The sequence below is a fragment of the Cherax quadricarinatus genome, chromosome 33 (assembly GCF_038502225.1).
Source record: "Cherax quadricarinatus isolate ZL_2023a chromosome 33, ASM3850222v1, whole genome shotgun sequence".
In the NCBI taxonomy this organism is placed as follows: domain Eukaryota; kingdom Metazoa; phylum Arthropoda; class Malacostraca; order Decapoda; family Parastacidae; genus Cherax; species Cherax quadricarinatus.
In genome coordinates this window covers 252,777-274,062 of record NC_091324.1, presented here as the reverse complement: position 1 = coordinate 274,062, position 21,286 = coordinate 252,777, and the positions used below count along the sequence as shown (strand labels likewise).

The window sequence follows — 21,286 nt, the reverse complement described above, 5'->3', positions numbered from 1 at the left end:
ATTATTTCCAGGCAGGTAAAACATTTAGAATTATCTCTAAGCTGGCGAAACGTTCAGACGAGTATTTTCAATCTAATAGTCATAATCATAACCATAATTGCTGATGGATGGACCGGTAAGCCAGTGGAAGGCTTATATCAGATGACCAAAACTTACAGCTGCTGGTCTTCATATAACTAAGACCCGCGTCAGGAAACACGTGTCCTGTTTCCTAACAAACTTTACCTAACCTAACCTACCTATTGCTCATTCTTGACCGTAGCACATTTCTATTTTCACACACATCTTGCCGGGTGATGTGATCCTTAACGGGACTAGCGCTTAATTTAATAATAATACATCTATCTTGAGTCGCATCCTGGGGAGGAGGTTGTTAAATACATTATTTAGGTCTGGGATTTGAGTTACACACAAATAGCACAATAGCGCTTTGCGTGGAAATAAAATGCGAAAAACACAGCTTTAATTCGTGCCATAAAAAGCCTTACCTGTGGAAGATTTTATGCAGAGAGTTTCTGAAAATATTGACTGATTTTTACTCTTATATCATTCTTTTCAAGGGCTTGAGTGTTTTATTAGTGGGATATAGTTGTTTATTTTACTACTGAATAATTATGAGCCTATCTATACCTGTGGTTTGTTAATGGTTCCTGGGTTTGTGTACCTCGAGACTGCATCTCACTCCACGTATCATACATTGAAAAGCCAACAAGGGTAGCATAACACAACACTCAGATATACCAACCAGAGTAGCATAACCCAACACTCAGATATACCAACAAGGGTAGCATAACCCAACACTCAGATATACCAACAAGGGTAGCATAACCCAACACTCAGATATACCAACAAGGGTAGCATAGCTCAACACTCAGATATACCAACAAGGGTAGCATAACCCAACACTCATATATCCCAACAAGGGTAGTATAACCCAACACTCAGATATACCAACAAGGGTAACATAACCCAACACTCAGATATACAAACAATGGTAGCATAACCAAACACCCAGATATACCAACAAGGGTAGCATAACCCAACACTCAGATATACCAACAAGGGTAGCATAACCAAACACTCAGATATACCAACAAGGGTAGCATAACCCAACACTCAGATATACCAACAAGGGTAGCATAACCCAACACTCAGATATACCAACAAGGGTAGCATAGCTCAACACTCAGATATACCAACAAGGGTAGCATAACCCAACACTCATATATACCAACAAGGGTAGTATAACCCAACACTCAGATATACCAACAAGGGTAACATAACCCAACACTCAGATATACAAACAATGGTAGCATAACCAAACACCCAGATATACCAACAAGGGTAGCATAACCCAACACTCAGATATACCAACAAGGGTAGCATAACCAAACACTCAGATATACCAACAAGGGTAGCATAACCCAACACTCAGATATACCAACAAGGGTAGCATAACCCAACACTCAGATATACCAACAAGGGTAGCATAGCTCAACACTCAGATATGCCAACAAGGGTAGCATAACCCAACACTCATATATACCAACAAGGGTAGCATAACCCAACACTCAGATATACCAACAAGGGTAACATAACCCAACACTCAGATATACAAACAAGGGTAGCATAAACCAACACTCAGATATACCAACAAGGGTAGCATAACCCAACACTCAGATATACCAACAAGGGTAGCATAACCGAACACTCAGATATACCAGCAAGGGTAGTATAACCCAACACTTAGATATACCAACAAGGGTAGCATAACTCAACACTCAGATATACTAGCAAGGGTAGCATAACCCAAAACTCAGATATACCAACAAAGGCAGCATAACCCAACACTCAGATATACCATCAAGGGTAGCATAACCCAACACTCATATATACCAACAAGGGTAGCATAACCCAAAACTCAGATATACCAACAAGGGTAGCATAACCCAACACTCAGATATACCAACAAGGGTAGCATAACCCAACACTCAGATATGCCAACAAGGGTAGCATAACCCAACACTCAGATATACCAACAAGGGTAAGATAACCCAACACTCAGATATACCAACAAGGGTAGCATAACCCAACACTCAGATATACCAACAAGGGTAGCATAACCCAACACTCAGATATCCCAACAAGGGTAAGATAACCCAGCACTCAGATATACCAACAAGGGTAGCATAACTCAACACTCAGATATACCAACAAGGGTAGCATAACCCAACACTCAGATATACCAAAAAGGGTAGCATAATCCAACACTCAGATATACCAAAAAGGGTAGCATAACCCAACACTCAGATATACCAACAAGGGTAGCATAACCCAACACTCAGGTATACCAACAAGGGTAGCATAACCCAGCACTTAGATATACCAAGAAGGGTAGCATAATCCAGCACTCAGATATACCAACAAGGGTAGCATAGCTCAACACTCAGATATACCAACAAGGGTAGCATAACCCAACACTCAGATATACCAAAAAGGGTAGCATAATCCAACACTCAGATATACCAACAAAAGGTAGCATAACCCACTACTCATATATACCAACAAGGGTAACATAACCCAACACTCAGATATACAAACAAGGGTAGCATAACCCAACACTCAGATATACAAACAAGGGTAGCATAACCCAGCACTCAGATATACAAAAGGGTAGCAAGGGGGTAGCATAACCCAACACTCAGATATACCAACAAGGGTAGCATAACCCACACTCAGATATGCCAAGGGTAGCATAACCCAACACTCAGATATACCAACAAGGGTAGCATAACCCAGCACTCAGATATACCAAAAAGGGTAGCATAATCAAACACTCAGATATACCAACAAGGGTAGCATAACCCACTACTTAGATATACCAACAAGGATAACATAACCCAACACTAAGATATACCAACAAGGGTAACATAACCCAACACTCAGGTATACCAACAAGGGTAGCATAACCCAGCACTCAGATATACCAAGAAGGGTAGCATAACCCAGCACTCAGATATACCAAGGATAGCATAACCCAGCACTCAGATATACCAGCAAGGGTATCATAACCCACACTCAGATATGCCCAGGATAGCATAACCCAACACTCAGATATACCAACAAGGGTAGCATAACCCAACACTCAGATATACCAACAAGGGTAGCATAACCCAGCTCTCAGATATACCAACAAGGGTAGCATAACCCAGCACTCAGATATACCAACAAGGGTAGCATAACAGCACTCAGATATACCAAGGGTAGCATAACCTAACACTCAGATATACCAACAAGGGTAGCATAACCCAGCACTCAGATATACCAACAAGGGTAGCATAACCCAACACTCAGATATACCAAGGGTAGCATAACCAAGCACTCAGATATACCAACAAGGGTAGCATAACCCAGCACTCAGATATACCAACAAGGGTAGCATAACCCACTCAGATATGCCAAGGGTAGCATAACCCAACACTCAGATATACAACAAGGGTAGCATAACCCAGCACTCAGATATACTAACAAGGGTAGCATAACCCAGCACTCAGATATACAAACAAGGGTAGCATAACCTAGCACTCAGATATACCAACAAGGGGAGCATAACTCAGCACTCAGATATACAAACAAGGGTAGCATAACCCAACACTCAGATATACCAACAAGGGTAGCATAACCCAACTCAGATATACTGTTAGCATAACCCAGACTCAGATATACAACAAGGGTAGCATAACCCAGCACTCAGATATACCAACAAGGGTAGCATAACCCAGCACTCAGATATACCAACAAGGGTAGCATAACCCAGCACTCAGATATACCAAGGGTAGCATAACCCAACACTCAGATATATCAACAAGGGTAGCATAACCCAGCACTCAGATGTACCAACAAGGGTAGCATAACCCAGCACTCAGATATACCAAGGGTAGCATAACCCAACACTCGGAAATATCAACTAGGGTAGCATAACCCAACACTCAGATATACCAACAAGGGTAGCATAACCCAACACTCAGATATATCAACAAGGGTAGCATAACCCAGCACTCAGATATACCAACAAGGGTAGCATAACCCAGCACTCAGATATACCAACAAGGGTAGCATAACCCAGCACTCAGATATACCAAGGGTAGCATAACCCAACACTCGGATATATCAACTAGGGTAGCATAACCCAGCACTCAGATATACAAACATGTGTTAGCATAACCCAGCACTCAGATATACAAACAAGGGTAGCATAACCCAACACTCAGATATACAAACAAGGGTAGCATAACCCAGCACTCAGATATACAAACAAGTGTAGCATAACCCAGCACTTAGATATACAAGCAAGGGTAGCATAACCCAGCACTTAGATATACAAACAAGGGTAGCATAACCCAACACTCAGATATACAAACAAGGGTAGCATAACCCAACACTCAGATATATCAACAAGGGTAGCATAACCCAGCACTCAGATGTACCAACAAGGGTAGCATAACCCAGCACTCAGATATACCAAGGGTAGCATAACCCAACACTCGGATATATCAACTAGGGTAGCATAACCCAGCACTCAGATATACCAACAAGGGTAGCATAACCCATCACTCAGATATACCAACAAGGGTAGCATAACCCAACACTCAGATATACCAACAAGGGTAGCATAACCCATCACTCAGATATACCAACAAGGGTAGCATAACCCAGCACTCAGATATACCAAGGATAGCATACCTACCCTAAGGTACATTTACAATAAATAAAGTGCCATCCTTACTTGATAATCAGGAACAAGAAGACGATTACCTGAAAAGAAAAAGAAAAGTTCATCATTTAAAGTAGAAGAATTATAATGTGTTGATTAATTAATTAAATTTGCAAATATTACCATGATTATGTCCAACTGAAAGTTAAACAGGTCGATCAATTAGGTAAATTGATCGGTAGAGATAACACTGTACCTTCTGCCTCTGGTAACATAGCATTAAATTGATCGGTAGAGATAACACTGTACCTGCTGCCTCTGGTAACATAGCATTAAATTGATCGGTAGAGACAACACTGTACCTGCTGCCTCTGGTAACCTAGGATTAAATTGATCGGTAGAGACAACACTGTACCTGCTGCCTCTGGTAACATAGCATTAAATTGATCGGTAGAGATAACACTGTACCTGCTGCCTCTGGTAACATAGCATTAAATTGATCGGTAGAGATAACACTGTACCTGCTGCCTCTGGTAACCTAGCATTAAATTGATCGGTAGAGACAACACTGTACCTGCTGCCTCTGGTAACATAGCATTAAATTGATCGGTAGAGATAACACTGTACCTGCTGCCTCTGGTAACATAGCATTAAATTGATCGGTAGAGAAAACACTGTACCTGCTGCCTCTGGTAACCTAGCATTAAATTGATCGGTAGAGAAAACACTGTACCTGCTGCCTCTGGTAACATAGCATTAAATTGATCGGTAGAGAAAACACTGTACCTGCTGCCTCTGGTAACCTAGCATTAAATTGATCGGTAGAGAAAACACTGTACCTGCTGCCTTTGGTAACATAGCATTAAATTGATCGGTAGAGAAAACACTGTACCTGCTGCCTCTGGTAACCTAGCGTTAAATTGATCGGTAGAGATAACACTGTACCTGCTGCCTCTGGTAACCTAGCGTTAAATTGATCGGTAGAGAAAACACTGTACCTGCTGCCTCTGGTAACCTAGCGTTAAATTGATCGGTAGAGATAACACTGTACCTGCTGCCTCTGGTAACCTAGCGTTAAATTGATCGGTAGAGATAACACTGTACCTGCTGCCTCTGGTAACATAGCATTAAATTGATCGGTAGAGAAAACACTGTACCTGCTGCCTCTGGTAACCTAGCATTAAATTGATCGGTAGAGATAACACTGTACCTGCTGCCTCTGGTAACCTAGCATTAAATTGATCGGTAGAGACAACACTGTACCTGCTGCCTTTGGTAACATAGCATTAAATTGATCGGTAGAGAAAACACTGTACCTGCTGCCTCTGGTAACCTAGCATAAAATTGATCGGTAGAGAAAACACTGTACCTGCTGCCTCTGGTAACCTAGCGTTAAATTGATCGGTAGAGATAACACTGTACCTGCTGCCTCTGGTAACCTAGCATTAAATTGATCGGTAGAGATAACACTGTACCTGCTGCCTCTGGTAACCTAGCATTAAATTGATCGGAAGAGGCAACACTGTTGATACTGCCTCTGGCAACCTAGCATTAAATACAGGTAGGTAGCTCAGTTGAGTAAGTCCATTGTTGTGAGTTGTATTCTTGCCAAGATGATAACACTCAAATAATAATTATGAAGATGGGATACCCCCCCCCATTCTCTATCTCTGTGTCTATCTCTCTTATTTCACAATGGTTTTAAATGTATTAGGTTAAGTGTTCCTACCTTTATTTCCAAGTTAAGAGCTGTTACCAACAACACTTTCTCTCGCTCTTTCAATCTCTCTCTCTCTCTCTCTCTCTCTCTCTCTCTCTCTGCAATTTGTCAAGTTTCGTTGAAAGTCAAGGGCCTTTCAGTTAATTGTATAATTTATCAGAGAGCAGCTGAATTAATTTTCGGTCTGTTTTTCAGCGCCATGGAACTTGTCTTCTTCCATTCCAGAAAGTTATACTTTCACTACACACTCTTATTACTACCTAAACAAAATATGACTTAGATCACACTCAGTCGAGTAACGCACTATGACCCGTACGGGCTAGGCACATTTTGTGAATGTAATAAAATCTAGATGTATTTCGGCAGCTGTGCGATCCAAGAAATATATCCCCGTATTTCACAACCCCAGTCTCCTGTGCCTCACTGCACGCGATTGGAATAGTGCAGAGTGATGCATAAGTTGATTATGTAGTTAAGTATCAGCATTGAAAGGATTCAGAAGAGGCTTTCACAAATCATCAACTGGAAACCAACACAGATTTTTTTAAATAAATAATGCAAATTAGAACACATGGAAACCAAATCTAATTCATATCTTTCAAGAGGATCAAAGAATCCAGTATCCTAAAATACACAAGCACATTAAACTTGAAGCCGCTCAGATGTTGCATTATCAAGGGATACCTTCGGAAGTGTTGAAGCTAATCAGATGCGATACTCAAAATGTAAATCATGGAAATCAGTATTTCCATTTTTTCATTATCTCCCCTTCCCCCAAAAAGAAAAGCAAATTAAAACTTACTCAAGGAAAAATCATTCCAAACTTTTCTCTTAGTAACAATGACCTGCTTTTATGAAAGTAAGTAAGTAAGCTTCACGTAAGCTTAGTGAATATAACATTCACACAGATGTTAAAGGCACATAAAAAGCTGTAAGTTTACTTAAGCTTGAAAAACTAAATAAAGTCAATCACTGTGACTTATTCCTGATCAAAAGAAACATTCCCAAATATTTCACAGCAACAAATTTGAGTAATAAAATTGGCTCATAACTTATATAACCTTACAAGAAGATATTGTAACCCGAGGAAAACACATCACCATTAAAAGTTTAAAGCTGATCTGAAGATGCATTTTCCAGTTATCGCACAGACTCCAACACAGTTTGTGCCCACACAGGCAGAACCCTTGAAGTGTTCCATCTATTTCTCGGCCAGGGTAGGTGCCTGAGTCCGGGTTTGTAGCTCACAAGCCTCTCATTCCCATTAGCCCCTTGGGGCGGGGATGGCAGACCAGAGAGGCCTAGCTTGTGGCTAGGCCTGGGGACAGTTGGTCCCAAAGATGAGGAGGTACTTGTGCCTCCTCCCATGGGAGACTTAGGTCTCAGACACTCCCTAAAGAGGGAGCCAAGGCCGGGCCACCACTTGGACAAGGCCCGGGCCGGGAGAATACCGGCGAATCTTTAATAATAATGTTATATTTCAAACGATGCATCAGCTGTTGAAGACTGAAGCCGTTCATAATAGGTATATTTTAATCACAGGTGCTATATAAGGTGTCCCGTCGCTCGATCGCTAGGGCACTCAGCTCACACTCTGAGGTCTGGAGATCGAATCTCCTCCGGTACGGCTGGAAAACATTAGGGACGTGTTTCCATAAGACACCTGCTATCCCTGTCCCTGTTCACTCATCAGTATCAAATGGGTACCTGGGTGTTAGTCGACTGGTGTGGGTCGCATCCTGGGACAAAACTGAACTAATTAGCCCGAAATGCTCAGTATAACAAGCGGCTTTCTATATAGTAGTATGTCATTGATGTCAGCTAGGACTGTATACCTTGTACATGTTTTTTTTTTATTATCACACTGGCCGATTCCCACCAAGGCAGGGTGGCCCGAAAAAGAAAAAAACTTTCACCATCATTCACTCCATCACTGTCTTGCCAGAAGGGTGCTTTACAATACAGTTTTTAAACTGCAACATTAACACCCCTCCTTCAGAGTGCAGGCACTGTACTTCCCATCTCCAGGACTCAAGTCCGGCCTGCCAGTTTCCCTGAACCCCTTCATAAATGTTGCTTTGCTCACACTCCAACAGCATGTCAAGTATTAAAAACCATTTGTCTCCATTCACTCCTATCAAACACGCTCACGCATGCCTGCTGGAAGTCCAAGCCCCTCGCACACAAAAGCTCCTTTACCCCCTCCCTCCAACCTTTCCTAGGCCGACCCCTACCCCGCCTTCCTTCCACTACAGACTGATACACTCTTGAAGTCATTCTGTTTCGCTCCATTCTCTCTACATGTCCGAACCACCTCAACAACCCTTCCTGAGCCCTCTGGACAACAGTTTTGGTAATCCCGCACCTCCTCCTAACTTCCAAAACTACGAATTCTCTGGATTATATTCACACCACACATTGCTCTCAGACATGACATCTCCACTGCCTCCAGCCTTCTCCTCGCTGCAACATTCATCACCCATGCTTCACACCCATATAAGAGCGTTGGTAAAACTATACTCTCATACATTCCCCTCTTTGCCTCCAAGGACAAAGTTCTTTGTCTCCACAGACTCCTAAGTGCACCACTCACTCTTTTCCCCTCATCAATTCTATGATTCACCCATCCGCTGACACGTCCACTCCCAAATATCTGAATACCTTGTACATGTACTTATAATAAATAAATATATTATTATTATTATTATTATTATTATTATTATTATTATTATTATTATTATTATTATATGACCTCTACGAGGTCATACAGCGCCTGTTGCATGGGAAGCTTCAAATTCCCGCCAAGAAAGAAGACAACTCCAGCTCCTTGCATCAAGAGCTCCTCGCCAAAATCATGGAAATAATACTATACCATGTCGAGAATAAAAGTGCCATAATGGCATCAACACACGCCATTAAAAACATATATATAGCAGTATACCTCGGACAACAACGCATGTAAACAGACTCATGAATCTCGCCCAGACACACTACACAAGCCTTGAAAATTTAAAGCCGATCCCATGAAGCGTTCTCGAGTAATAAGTAAAATGTGTGAGAAAGCAATTGAATTTGTTCTCGAGAATATTTCGAAAAATAGGAAATGTTCTCTATTGAAAATTAACATAAAATAGAAGATTTTTTATAAATGCAGTTATCTTTTCCCAGTAATATTCTACTTCAAATTCTACACAATCCTGCGAGAAAAATTATTTAATGTGATTTTTTTTTATTTCAGTTTTACACAATTTGTGGGAAAAGGAAAATTGTCATCCACATAACTCAAAATTACTTACAATAAATTTCTATTAAGATGCACCAGTATTTAAGGTTTGAAGACGATCAAAAGAGGCATTTTTTATTATTATTTGTGAAACAATTAGTAACCAAAAATTTCGACAACTAAGAGTGACAATCTGTGTTAATAAAGCCTACTAATGGTAAGTTTGAAGCCGATAAGAAAAGGCATTCACCAGTAATTGGTTCGATTCCGAAGATTCCAAATTTTTTAACTATTTCAGTTAGGCTTCAAATTTTCAGCTTCCCGGACATAACTTATACGTTATAATTCCTCTTATAGAATGTATCGTCAATAATATTTTGTAGTAAGTTAGGGGAAACAAATCCTTATTTACTTTTTAACGTATCACTATTACTGTTCGTTCAATTAAATTGGTAAATTGGGAATTATGGCAGCCTATAGCAGCGTGGGCGATGTGCTCAGGAAACTACAGCATCTGCGAAAATTTTGAAGCCGATCAGATAAGTCATTATCCAGTTGTGATATGGATTCCAACGATGCTAATTTTTTTTCTATTTTTTGGGGGTATTTTACTGCATCAATAAATTTGCATGCCCACAAACGAACCTTAATTGGCAACTTTCCTATAAAGTCGTTCACAAGTAAACTGAAAATAATTTAAATTAGTCTAACGTAAATGATAATTTCAACTGTTTTATACACAAAATCGTAAAAATTGCAAAAAAAAAAAAAATTAATTTTTTTCCTCTTCCTGTGTTAATTTTTGGCACATTTTTTTGAACGCTTGAAGCCCTGCCACTGAGGATTTTGGAAGATACGCAAGTCAGTCCCGGAGGCTGGAAATGGCTTCATCTTCAGTCATAAAGCGCGTGAACATGACAGTTGCTTGAGGAACTTGGTCCCGGTACCGTACACAAGTGTTGAAAATTTGAAGTCGATTGCATGAGTCGTTCTCGAGTTATGAGCAAAATAAATTCGAAAAGTTAGAGAAAGAAACAATTCTGGCATCCTCCTTAAGGTACAACTTCAGGGATATATATTAATAATATTAATTCTCTCTCTCTCTCTCGTTCTCAATTTTTTTCACACAGGATTTAACGAGGTTAGGTTAAGGATTCCTAACTTTATTGACAAGCTAAGAGCTGTTACCTACATCAGCTCATTTGAAAGCATTTCATTGTTATGAGACATACAAGTAGGGAACAGGATGAAGTTGGAGCCATCTGTGGGCCAGCATTTTCATTTGATCAACTGACTTTCTCTCGTTGACATCATTATGCTGCACGAATGTGTTCCATACTCGAGTCATCCTGGGGATAAATGATCTCAGATGAAGTGATGTTCTGGAGAAGGGTACAGCCAGAGTGAAGTTGCTGCTTTCTGCCCGTCTTGTGGCGTATAAACTTGCTTCACGCTGTCCTCGAAGTGGATCCAAGTGTTGTACTTTGATGACGTTGGCCTTGTACATAACAGTAAGGCCACCCACATCCCTCCTGTGTTGAAGGCTCTGCTGAAATGACAGATCTATCCAGGATGGAACCAGATGAGAGATGAGACTTCTTGCTCTGTTCTCTACTCTGTCAAGCAGTCACAGATGAGATGGAGGGGGGGAGGCAAACCAAGAAAGTGGAGCATACTCAAGGTGTGAGCGTACTTGTACCTCATACAGAATCTTGCAACCCCTTCTGTCAAGCAAATGCGAGATACGTCGAAGTGCTGTAAGCTTCCTGGCTGCCTTGTTGGCAAGATTTACAACGTGGTTCTTCATGGTCAGTTCGGAGTCAAATTTCACCCTAGGTATATCTACTTCTTCCTTGGGTACCAACACCCTCCCATTCATTCTTACTACTGCTCGGGCATTATCATCATGGTTCCTAAAGACCATAATCATTTGCGTTTTTTCAGGTGTGTTACCTGCCATCGGTTTCCCCAGGCTGATATAGCTCTGAGCTGGTGATTGATGTAGCTTAGAGCCGCTGGCATTTCTTCTTTTGGATAAGTAAATGTCAGAGTACAGTCGTCTGCATATGCATGGAATTCTGGGATGAGATGAAGAAGGTCGTTGAAGTAGACATTCCATAACAAAGGCCCAAGCACACTTCCCTGTGGAACACTTGCCCCAATAGTATGTTCGCTGATTCTGTTCCATTGAGAACTGCTCTTAGAGATCTACCATGAATGTAATCACTGAGGAGACATAGTGCAAAGCCTGCAATTCCCAGAGCTTGCAGTTTTGCCACGAGGCCCTGGTGTCACACTCGGTAGAAAGCACCAGCAATGTCCAGTGCTACCTCACAGCTGACTTTGGATTCATCCAGTGACTGGTGCCATTTGGAGAGGTTTAACAACAGATCAGCAGCAGAGTAACCTTTCCTGAAGCCATATTGACTATCACAAAGTAGTGAGTGGTATTCAAAAAACTCTGTCATTTATCTTGAGATTATTGTCGCAAGGATCTTGCCAGTGATTGACAGGAGTGACACTGGTCTGTAGTTGCTTATTTCTGCTCTGTTCTTCTTTTTGTGAACAGAGACTACAATTGCCTCTTTCCACAGAGAGGGCCATTTACACTGTACTAGACAGTGCTGAAAGATGCGAGTTAGAGGTGCTGCTAGCTGGTCTGCACATCTTCTCAGCAATCTTGGCTCAACTTGTCTGGGCTCACAGCCTTTTCTTGGTCAAGCGATTTAAGTAGAAGATGCACCTTCTCCTGCCTTATCGTCACCACTGATAGCTCTCTCTCTCTCTCTCTCTCTATTTTCTTTTACACAGGGTTTTACAAGGTTAGGCTAATGATTCCTAACTTTATTTAAAAGCTAAGAGCTGTTACCTAAATTTCCTCATTTAAAAGCCTTTTTTTTTGTTAAGAGACATACAAGTAGGGAATAGGATGAAGTTGGAGCCATCTGTGGGCCAGCAATTTCATTTGATCAACTGACTTTATTTTGTTGATATCATTATGCTGTACGAACTTATTCCAGACTCGAGTCATCCTGGGAATAAATGAACTCAGATGAAGTGATGTTCTGGGGAAGGGTACAGTCAGAGTGAAGTTGCTGCTTGCTGCCCGTCTTGTTGTGTAGAGCTGAATTCTCGCTGTCCTCGGAGTGCAGCCAAGTGTGGTACTTTGACAATATTGGCCTTGTACATAACAGTAAGACCGCCCACATCCCTCCTGTGTTGAAGGCTCTGCTGAAATGACATCTCAATCCAGGCGAGAGATGTGGCATCTTGCTCTATTCTATACTCTGTCATGATGTCGCAGATGAGATAGGGAGGCAGGCAATCCATGAAAGAGGAGCATACTCAAGGTGTGAGTGTACTTGTGCCTTGTACAGAATCTTGCAACCTCTACCGTCGAGCAAATGTGAGAAGTGCTGACAGCTTCCTTGCCTCCTTGTTTGCAAGATTTACAATGTGATTTTTCTTTTTCAGTTTGGGGTCAGATTTCACTCCAAGGTTATTAACTTCGTGCCCGGATACTAACGCACTCCCATTCATACTTACCGTTGCTCTGGCATTACCATCATGGTGCTTAGAGATCATCATTTGTGGTTTCTCAGGAGCAAATGTTACCTGCCATCGTTTACCCCAGGCTGATATGGCTCTTAGCTGGTGATTGATGTTGCTTAGAGCAGCTGGCATTTCCTCTCTTTAGTAAGTAAATGTCAGAGTACAGTCGTCTGCATATGCATGGGATTCTGGGATGAGGCGAAGGTTACTGAAGTAGACATTCCATAACAATGGTCCAAGCACTCTTTCCTGTTTAACATTTGTCCCAGTAGGATGTCTTGCTCATTCTGTCCCATTGAGGACTACTCAGATATCTAACTTGAAGGTAATCACTAAGGAGACATAGTGTAGAGCCTGTAATTCCCATTGCTTGCAATTTTGCCAAGTGTCCCTGGTGCCATACTCGGTCGAAAACACCAGCAATGTCCAGTGCCATCTCAAAACTGACTTTGGATTCATCTAGTGACTGGTGCCACTTAGTGGAGAAGTTTAACAACAGATCAGCAGGAGAGCAACCTTTGCTGAAGCCCTATTTACTGTCACACGGAAGTGAGTGGTAGTCAAAAAACTGTCATTTACTGTGAGATTATTGTCTCCAGGACCTTGCCAGTGATTGACCAGAGTGACACGAGTCTGGAGATGCTGATTTCTGCTTTGCTCTTCCTTTTATGAACAGGGACTACTGTGCTAGGCACTGCTGATAGATACGAGTTAGACGTGCTGCCAGTTGGTGTGCACATCTACCCAGCAATCTTGGGCTCAACTTATTTTGGCCCAGAGGCTTTTCTTGGTCCAGCGATTTAGAAGAAGATTCACCTCCTCCTGCTCAACTGTCACCACTGACAGCTTTGACACAGTTCTTGTACCTAGCCTGGGAGGGTCCCTTGCTGTATCACGAACTTGCATCTAGTCAGCAAAGTGTTCGGCAGAGAGGTCAGCTTCTTCCTGGCTGCTAGTAGAGGTGGTCCCATCCTGTTGATTTAGAGGTGGAATAAGTTCATCAGGTAGATAACCTTGCCAGCCCTTGACCAAGGACCACCAAGTTTTGGAACCCACTCTACCTGATGCCAGATTTTTTTGTGTGTCGGCCTCCCATTTAGAGATGGCCCACTTTTGAAGTTCACCCGTACGCCTACAGGCTTGCCTGTGCAGGTTCTTGTTATAGGTGGTAGAATGTCTCTTATACCTTCGCCAAGCCTTGTACTTAGCAGTAGCAGCCTCTCTACAACGAAAGCCGAGCCAAGGCTGATCTGTAGACCACTCACATACTGCTGGTGAGGGATGTGTTCTTGTTGTAGACTAAGGATGTGTCCAGTGAAGGCATTCAGTTGGGTGTCAACATTACCTTGTAGAGGAGCATTCCAATGGGAGGCTGCGAGCTCAGAGGAAAGTGCTGGCCAGTTTCCTCTTTCCCACAGCCAATACTGGGTCAATGGAGGAGCCAGAGATGTGAGTACGGAAATCAACAAAGTTTCTGTGATATAACTTGACTATGCCTCTTCAGAATGGATTCAGTCGAAGTTGATTTCAGGTCTGTACCAAGATACCCTTGTGTTGCAGTGTCTGGCAGATTGAACATTAAAATTGTATAAAATACCGACAGATTGTTAGGTAAGACACATATGCAACAGTTAGGTATCTTTATTTCGAAACGTTTCGCCTACACAGTAGGCTTCTTCAGTCGAGTACAGAAAAGTTGATAGAAGCAGAAGAGACTTGAAGACGATGTAATCAGTCCACCACTCTTAAAGTTTTGAGGTGGTCAGTCCCTCAGTCTGGAGAAGAGCATTGTTCCAAAGTTTGAAACAATGTTCCAGACTTTGGAACAATGCTCTTCTCCAGACTGAGGGACTGACCACCTCTAAACTTTAAGGGTAATGGACTGATTACATCGTCTTCAAGTCTCTTCTGCTTCTATCAACTTTTCTGTACTCGACTGAAGAAGCCTACTGTGTAGGCGAAACGTTTCGAATAAAGATACCTAACTGTTGCATATGTGTCTTACCTAACAGAATGGATTCAATCGAAGGGAGAGGGAGGAGGGGTTCTATGCCGCAGTGCAGGGCTTTTGATCCGAGAAATAGACCTTTTTCACCCCATTCTTGAATCGATTCTAAATACCACAGATCCCCATATACCTTTGTCTCATCAGTAAGGATATTTTTCCTTTCGTAAAATCCAGCTACAAGACAACAGGAAGAGGAATCTCCCATAAATCCTGCTCTAACGTAGCTTCCGTTGATTGTTCTGTGATTCTTGTTGAAGAATGACACTTGAACAACATCTGGGAATATTTACCCAGGAAATGTTACGCCAGCCAGTGGCTGCTTCAGTCCAGTACAGAGAATAACAGAGGAAGATGAAGAGTATGAGGTAATCAGTCCCTCAGCCTGGTGTTGATGTGTACAGTCCATCAATCTTGAGACTGATGGACTGAAACGTTTTTCAAACCATTTTCATCAGACCTCTGGTGGCAGTCACTCCACCTGATGGGAACTGGAGTAAATTAGGCAGTGTCAGATGACCCTCCAGTGAGAGACTGAGTGGCCATCTGGCGGGATCCTTGATAGTGGGAATACTACTGGAAGTTTCCTGCGAATTCGGGAGTGATAGTTTACCAGCTGTATTGATTAAATATTTTCAGTGCAATAAACTGAGAAAGCTTCGACGAAGATATGAATTGATTTTCGGCTGTGTGAATGACATTTTTGCCTATTTTACTAAAGAAATTTGGAAAATTGAAATATTGGCTGTCATGCGAAAATTTGTGACCGCATCGTCTAATCCGTTGCAAGCCATCAACACACAACTTGAGAATGCAACTTCTGAGAGGCTTAAACCTAAAGTGCTCCTGTATTTCTGGATAATGATCTCAACACAATAACTAGAGAATGTATCTTCTGATTGGTTTCAAACTTTTAAAGCTATTATATTATCAACTGTGGTGCTTTTGAAATAGTGTGGGCTGTGTTAGTCCCAATTCGCCATATTTATTAAATAAAATGGCATATTCATTTCCATGTAATAACTTGTAAATGCCCCTTCTGATTGGCTTCAGATATTGCAAGTTGATATTTAACTCCAGTAGTATTTAATATTCCTCTCCCGTGCACTGGGACGGACCGTCCAGGCGTTGATTATACTACTATAATTCTTCGATACATTAAGATTGTAGAAAGTTCATCACTTTCAATGGAATACAGATTTTTATTATTATTTTGTGAGAAGACTGGCAAAAAAAATTGTTCCTTGAACAGACACATTGCTTAGGCAAAAGACAATGGAGTCAATGTTACTGGAAAGTACAAAAAAGTAGCAGCAGTTCTACTTAAGCAAAATTTGGTATCTATAAAGGGATACTTTCAATAGGTCGAAGGAATTTTTCTTGCGTTTTTTTTTCTTGCTCTAATTTGTTGTTTAGAATTTGTTAATAACCGTGGTAAGCCTCATTGAACTGGCTTCAAAATTTCAATAGTTGTTTATGGTAATTAGAAATATTCTTGGAATACTTGGCCTGTGTTCGTGTCCTTTAATTTTTTTCAACCCACTTCTATTATCATGGAATGGTTCCATTAACTTCCAAAACCTTCGGTAGCCTAATTTAAATGTTAAAAAATAATGTTTCTTAATTTGACGATGGCGAAGAGTGACACTCAAGAGTGTACAATGCGGATTTGGTCATTTGATTTGTAAATTGGTGCGAACATTTTGTTCCCGTTAAATCACTTTAACGGGAACAAAATGAATCCCTGTATTGCATAACCCCAGTCCCGTGTACCTCGATGGACGCAAAAGATTAGTGCAGAGTGCGGTATATGTTGAAAATGCAGGTAAAAACCAGTATTGAAGATTTAAAATCAATCCTGATTTCTCCAATAAAAATGGCAAGTTAGGGCACATACACAACTAAACTAACTCAAAACTTCCACTAAAAAAACACTAACTTTGAGGCTAAAATTAACAGGAATTTTTTCATGTTAAAGGGAAAAACATGCTAAAATATACCAACACATTAAATTTAAAGTCGCTCAGAGACTGTTATTAAGTTTTCATAACTGAAGGCTGAAGGAATTTGGATAAAAAACTTAGAAATTGTACGAGAATGGCATACAATACCGACAAGATGGTGTGATGAGCACCGTAGTCGTGAAGACTCTTCACGACTACGGTGCTCATCACACCATCTTCAAGACTGAGGGACTGATTACCTCAGCTTTTGTATATACTTCTGTCTTCAAATTATGTCCTAGAATCTGTATTGATAAAGCCACTGGATGGCGAAACGTCTACAATAAAGATACCCAGATGTTGCACATGTGTCTCAGTTTTCACTTGGAAATTATCACCGCCACATGACTCTAGCTAAGGCGACCACCGCCACGTGACACTAGCTAAGACGACCACCACCACATGACACTAGCTAAGACGACCACCTCCACATGACACTAGCTAAGACGACCACCTCCACATGACACTAGCTAAGACGACCACCTCCACATGACACTAGCTAAAACGGCCACCACCACATGACACTAGCTAAGATGACCACCTCCACATGACACTAGCTAAGACGACCACCGCCACATGACACTAGCTAAGACGACCACCACCACATGACACTAGTTAAGACGACGACCACCACATGACACTATCTAAGACGACCACCGCCACATGACACTAGCTAAGACGACCACCTCCACATGACACTAGTTAAGACGACCACCACCACATGACACTAGCTAAGATGACCACCTCCACATGACACTAGTTAAGACGACCACCACCACATAACACTAGCTAAAACGGCCACCACCACATGACACTAGCTAAGATGACCACCTCCACATGACACTAGTTAAGACGACCACCACCACATGACACTAGCTAAAACGGCCACCACCACATGACACTAGCTAAGATGACCACCTCCACATGACACTAGTTAAGACGACCACCACCACATGACACTAGCTAAGACGACCACAACCACATGACACTAGCTAAGACGACCACCACCACATGACACTAGCTAAGACGACCACCTCCACATGACACTAGCTAAAACGGCCACCACCACATGACACTAGCTAAGATGACCACCTCCACATGACACTAGCTAAGATGACCACCGCCACATGACACTAGCTAAGACGACCACCTCCACATGACACTAGCTAAAACGGCCACCACCACATGACACTAGCTAAGATGACCACCTCCACATGACACTAGTTAAGACGACCACCACCACATGACACTAGCTAAAACGGCCACCACCACATGACACTAGCTAAGATGACCACCTCCACATTACACTAGTTAAGACGACCACCACCACATGACACTAGCTAAAACGGCCACCACCACATGACACTAGCTAAGATGACCACCTCCACATGACACTAGTTAAGACGACCACCACCACATGACACTAGCTAAAACGGCCACCACCACATGACACTAGCTAAGATGACCACCTCCACATGACACTAGTTAAGACGACCACCACCACATGACACTAGCTAAAACGGCCACCACCACATGACACTAGCTAAGATGACCACCTCCACATGACACTAGTTAAGACGACCACCACCACATGACACTAGCTAAAACGGCCACCACCACATGACACTAGCTAAGATGACCACCTCCACATGACACTAGTTAAGACGACCACCACCACATGACACTAGCTAAGACGACCACCACCACATGACACTAGTTAAGACGACGACCACCACATGACACTATCTAAGACGACCACCACCACATGACACTAGCTAAAACGGCCACCACCACATGACACTAGCTAAGACGACCACCTCCACATGACACTAGCTAAGACGACCACCACCACATGACACTAGCTAAAACGGCCACCACCACATGACACTAGCTAAGACGACCACCTCCACATGACATTTGTCATATAACACCATGGTAACAATCACATAACATCTGTTCTGGGAGAAAATTTGATTAATGGGAATTAGTAAGTTTATAAACAGGTAAGTGAGAAGCAAGTTAGACAAAGAAGCAAATTAGACACAGATAATGAAGTTAGACATAAACAGTTATGTTCAACATTGTTAAGCAAGTTGCACAACTATAGATATGTCAGACGGAAGTTAGACTCATATAGACGATTGAGATGGATATGTCAGACACAGAGAGCTTAGTTAGGTACTAACAGGCAAGCAAGTTAGAGCAAGAAGAGAGAGAGAGAGAGAGATGTAGACAGAGAGAAACGTCATTAATGTCAGTGGTACAGCATATCAACATATTAATGGTTTATGGCGTTTTACCGAGAAGACGTTTCACCCACCGGGGGACCTCATCCAGGGGCAGATCTATTCTGAAACTAATGAAGCTTAAGCTTCAGGGCCCCCTAATCCCGGAGGGTCCCCAACATCGGCTTTAGTCCACATTGCTTAAAAATTTTATGTCTACTGTATGAGAAGGGGTTGCGAAGGGGCCCTCTATAATAACTCAAGCTTCAGGGCCCCAGAAATATAGGTCTGCCACTGACCTCATCACTAAAACGCCATAGACAGTATTACTGTGTCGTATTCCGGACTCCAATACAAGGAGAGCTCTGAGTCTGACTCACGGAGAGGTGCGCTAGGAGGGAAGGCCTGGCTGCTGTAGCTGGAATAAGTCACCTTCTTGTTATATCTCTTGGTAGTACCTCGACCACGCAACAGTGTCACCACACGACCCTGTAACATAACGTTCAGCATTTAAGACACCGCTGAGCAATATATATATATATATATATATATATATATATATATATATATATATATATATATATATATATATATATATATATATATATATATATATATGCAAAACAACCACTCTGAAAGAATAGAGAAATTCCAAGCGCTTTCGTGACTACTCACATTATCAAGGAACTATGAAAGTCAAGCATCCAAGGAAGCTATATAAGGGGTCTGGCCAGCACCTCACTATCAGATCCCACAACGGTTAAACACCTGACGCGCGCCGACCCAACTTGGATAGGTTCTTTGCACAACTCACCCACAAACTATTCTACCCAAGAAAATTTAAAAATTATTATTTGTCCAGTGTATTATTAAATTCTTCCCAAATTCTATTAATTATAAATGGATCTAATTTATATAAACCAAAGGAAATATTCATATTATTGTCAAAAGCTCCTACAATGGTTCACATAATCCCCAGTATTATTATTACTGTATTTATCATTTTTCATAATTTTCATTATTATAATTATTTTAATTTTTATCATCATTTTTATTACATTATTATTGTTAGTAGTAGCAGTATTATTTTATTATTGTTATTATTATATTTTGACAAAGTGCTAAACCCGTAGGTGTCAAATAGTGCATGGAGAAGGGAAGGTAATCAGGTTTGATCAGAGGAAAGGTAGGATTGCCCTAATTCCTTCGATCAAGAGCCCATCACCAGCCACAAAGCACCTATCCCCATACTCGTCTAACACAATAACCTAGCAACACATTCACCCAGCAACGCACCCAGCAACACACCCAACAACACACCCAGCAACACACCCAGCAACACAGCCAGCAACACACCCAGCAACACACCCAGCAACGCACCCAGCAACACACCCAGCAACACACAACAGCACACTCGCTTAGCTACACCCCAAGAACACCACACTTGTCAACACAGCTGACACACTTAGCAGCCCCTCATTTAGCAACACACCAAACAACATCTATCAACAGTCACTCACATGGCAACACACCTTAAAAAAAAAATTCACCAATCAATACACTCACCAATAACACTCTAGAAATCCACTCAAATAGCAACACACTCACCTAGCAATAAGCTCAGCAATTCATTCACAAAGACCTCGCCTGGCCTAGCAACACACCCAGCTAGAAGCTCACTCCTTCAACAACACAATGACCAACCAAAATAATTACCCAGCAACAACAATACACAAATAACTGCACTTGGACCATTTACAAACACACAGTAACATACACAGTAACATATACAGTAACATAGACAGTAACATACACAGTAACATACACAGTAACATACACAGTAA

The 21,286-nt window shown here is 41.7% G+C and overlaps 1 long non-coding RNA gene across 2 annotated transcripts in view; it reads right to left on the bottom strand.

Annotated features, from left to right (window-relative positions):
* LOC138853535 (uncharacterized) overlaps window positions 1-19,939 on the bottom strand; it is a 56,524-nt gene extending 36,585 nt beyond the window's left edge. For both annotated transcript variants that reach the window (XR_011392706.1, XR_011392705.1), the window contains exons 1-2: window positions 19,823-19,939; window positions 4,787-4,815 (exon numbers count right to left, since the gene is read on the bottom strand). This is a non-coding gene — a long non-coding RNA (uncharacterized lncRNA). The remainder of the gene's footprint in view (window positions 1-4,786; window positions 4,816-19,822) is intronic.
* Window positions 19,940-21,286: the final 1,347 nt, after the last annotated feature.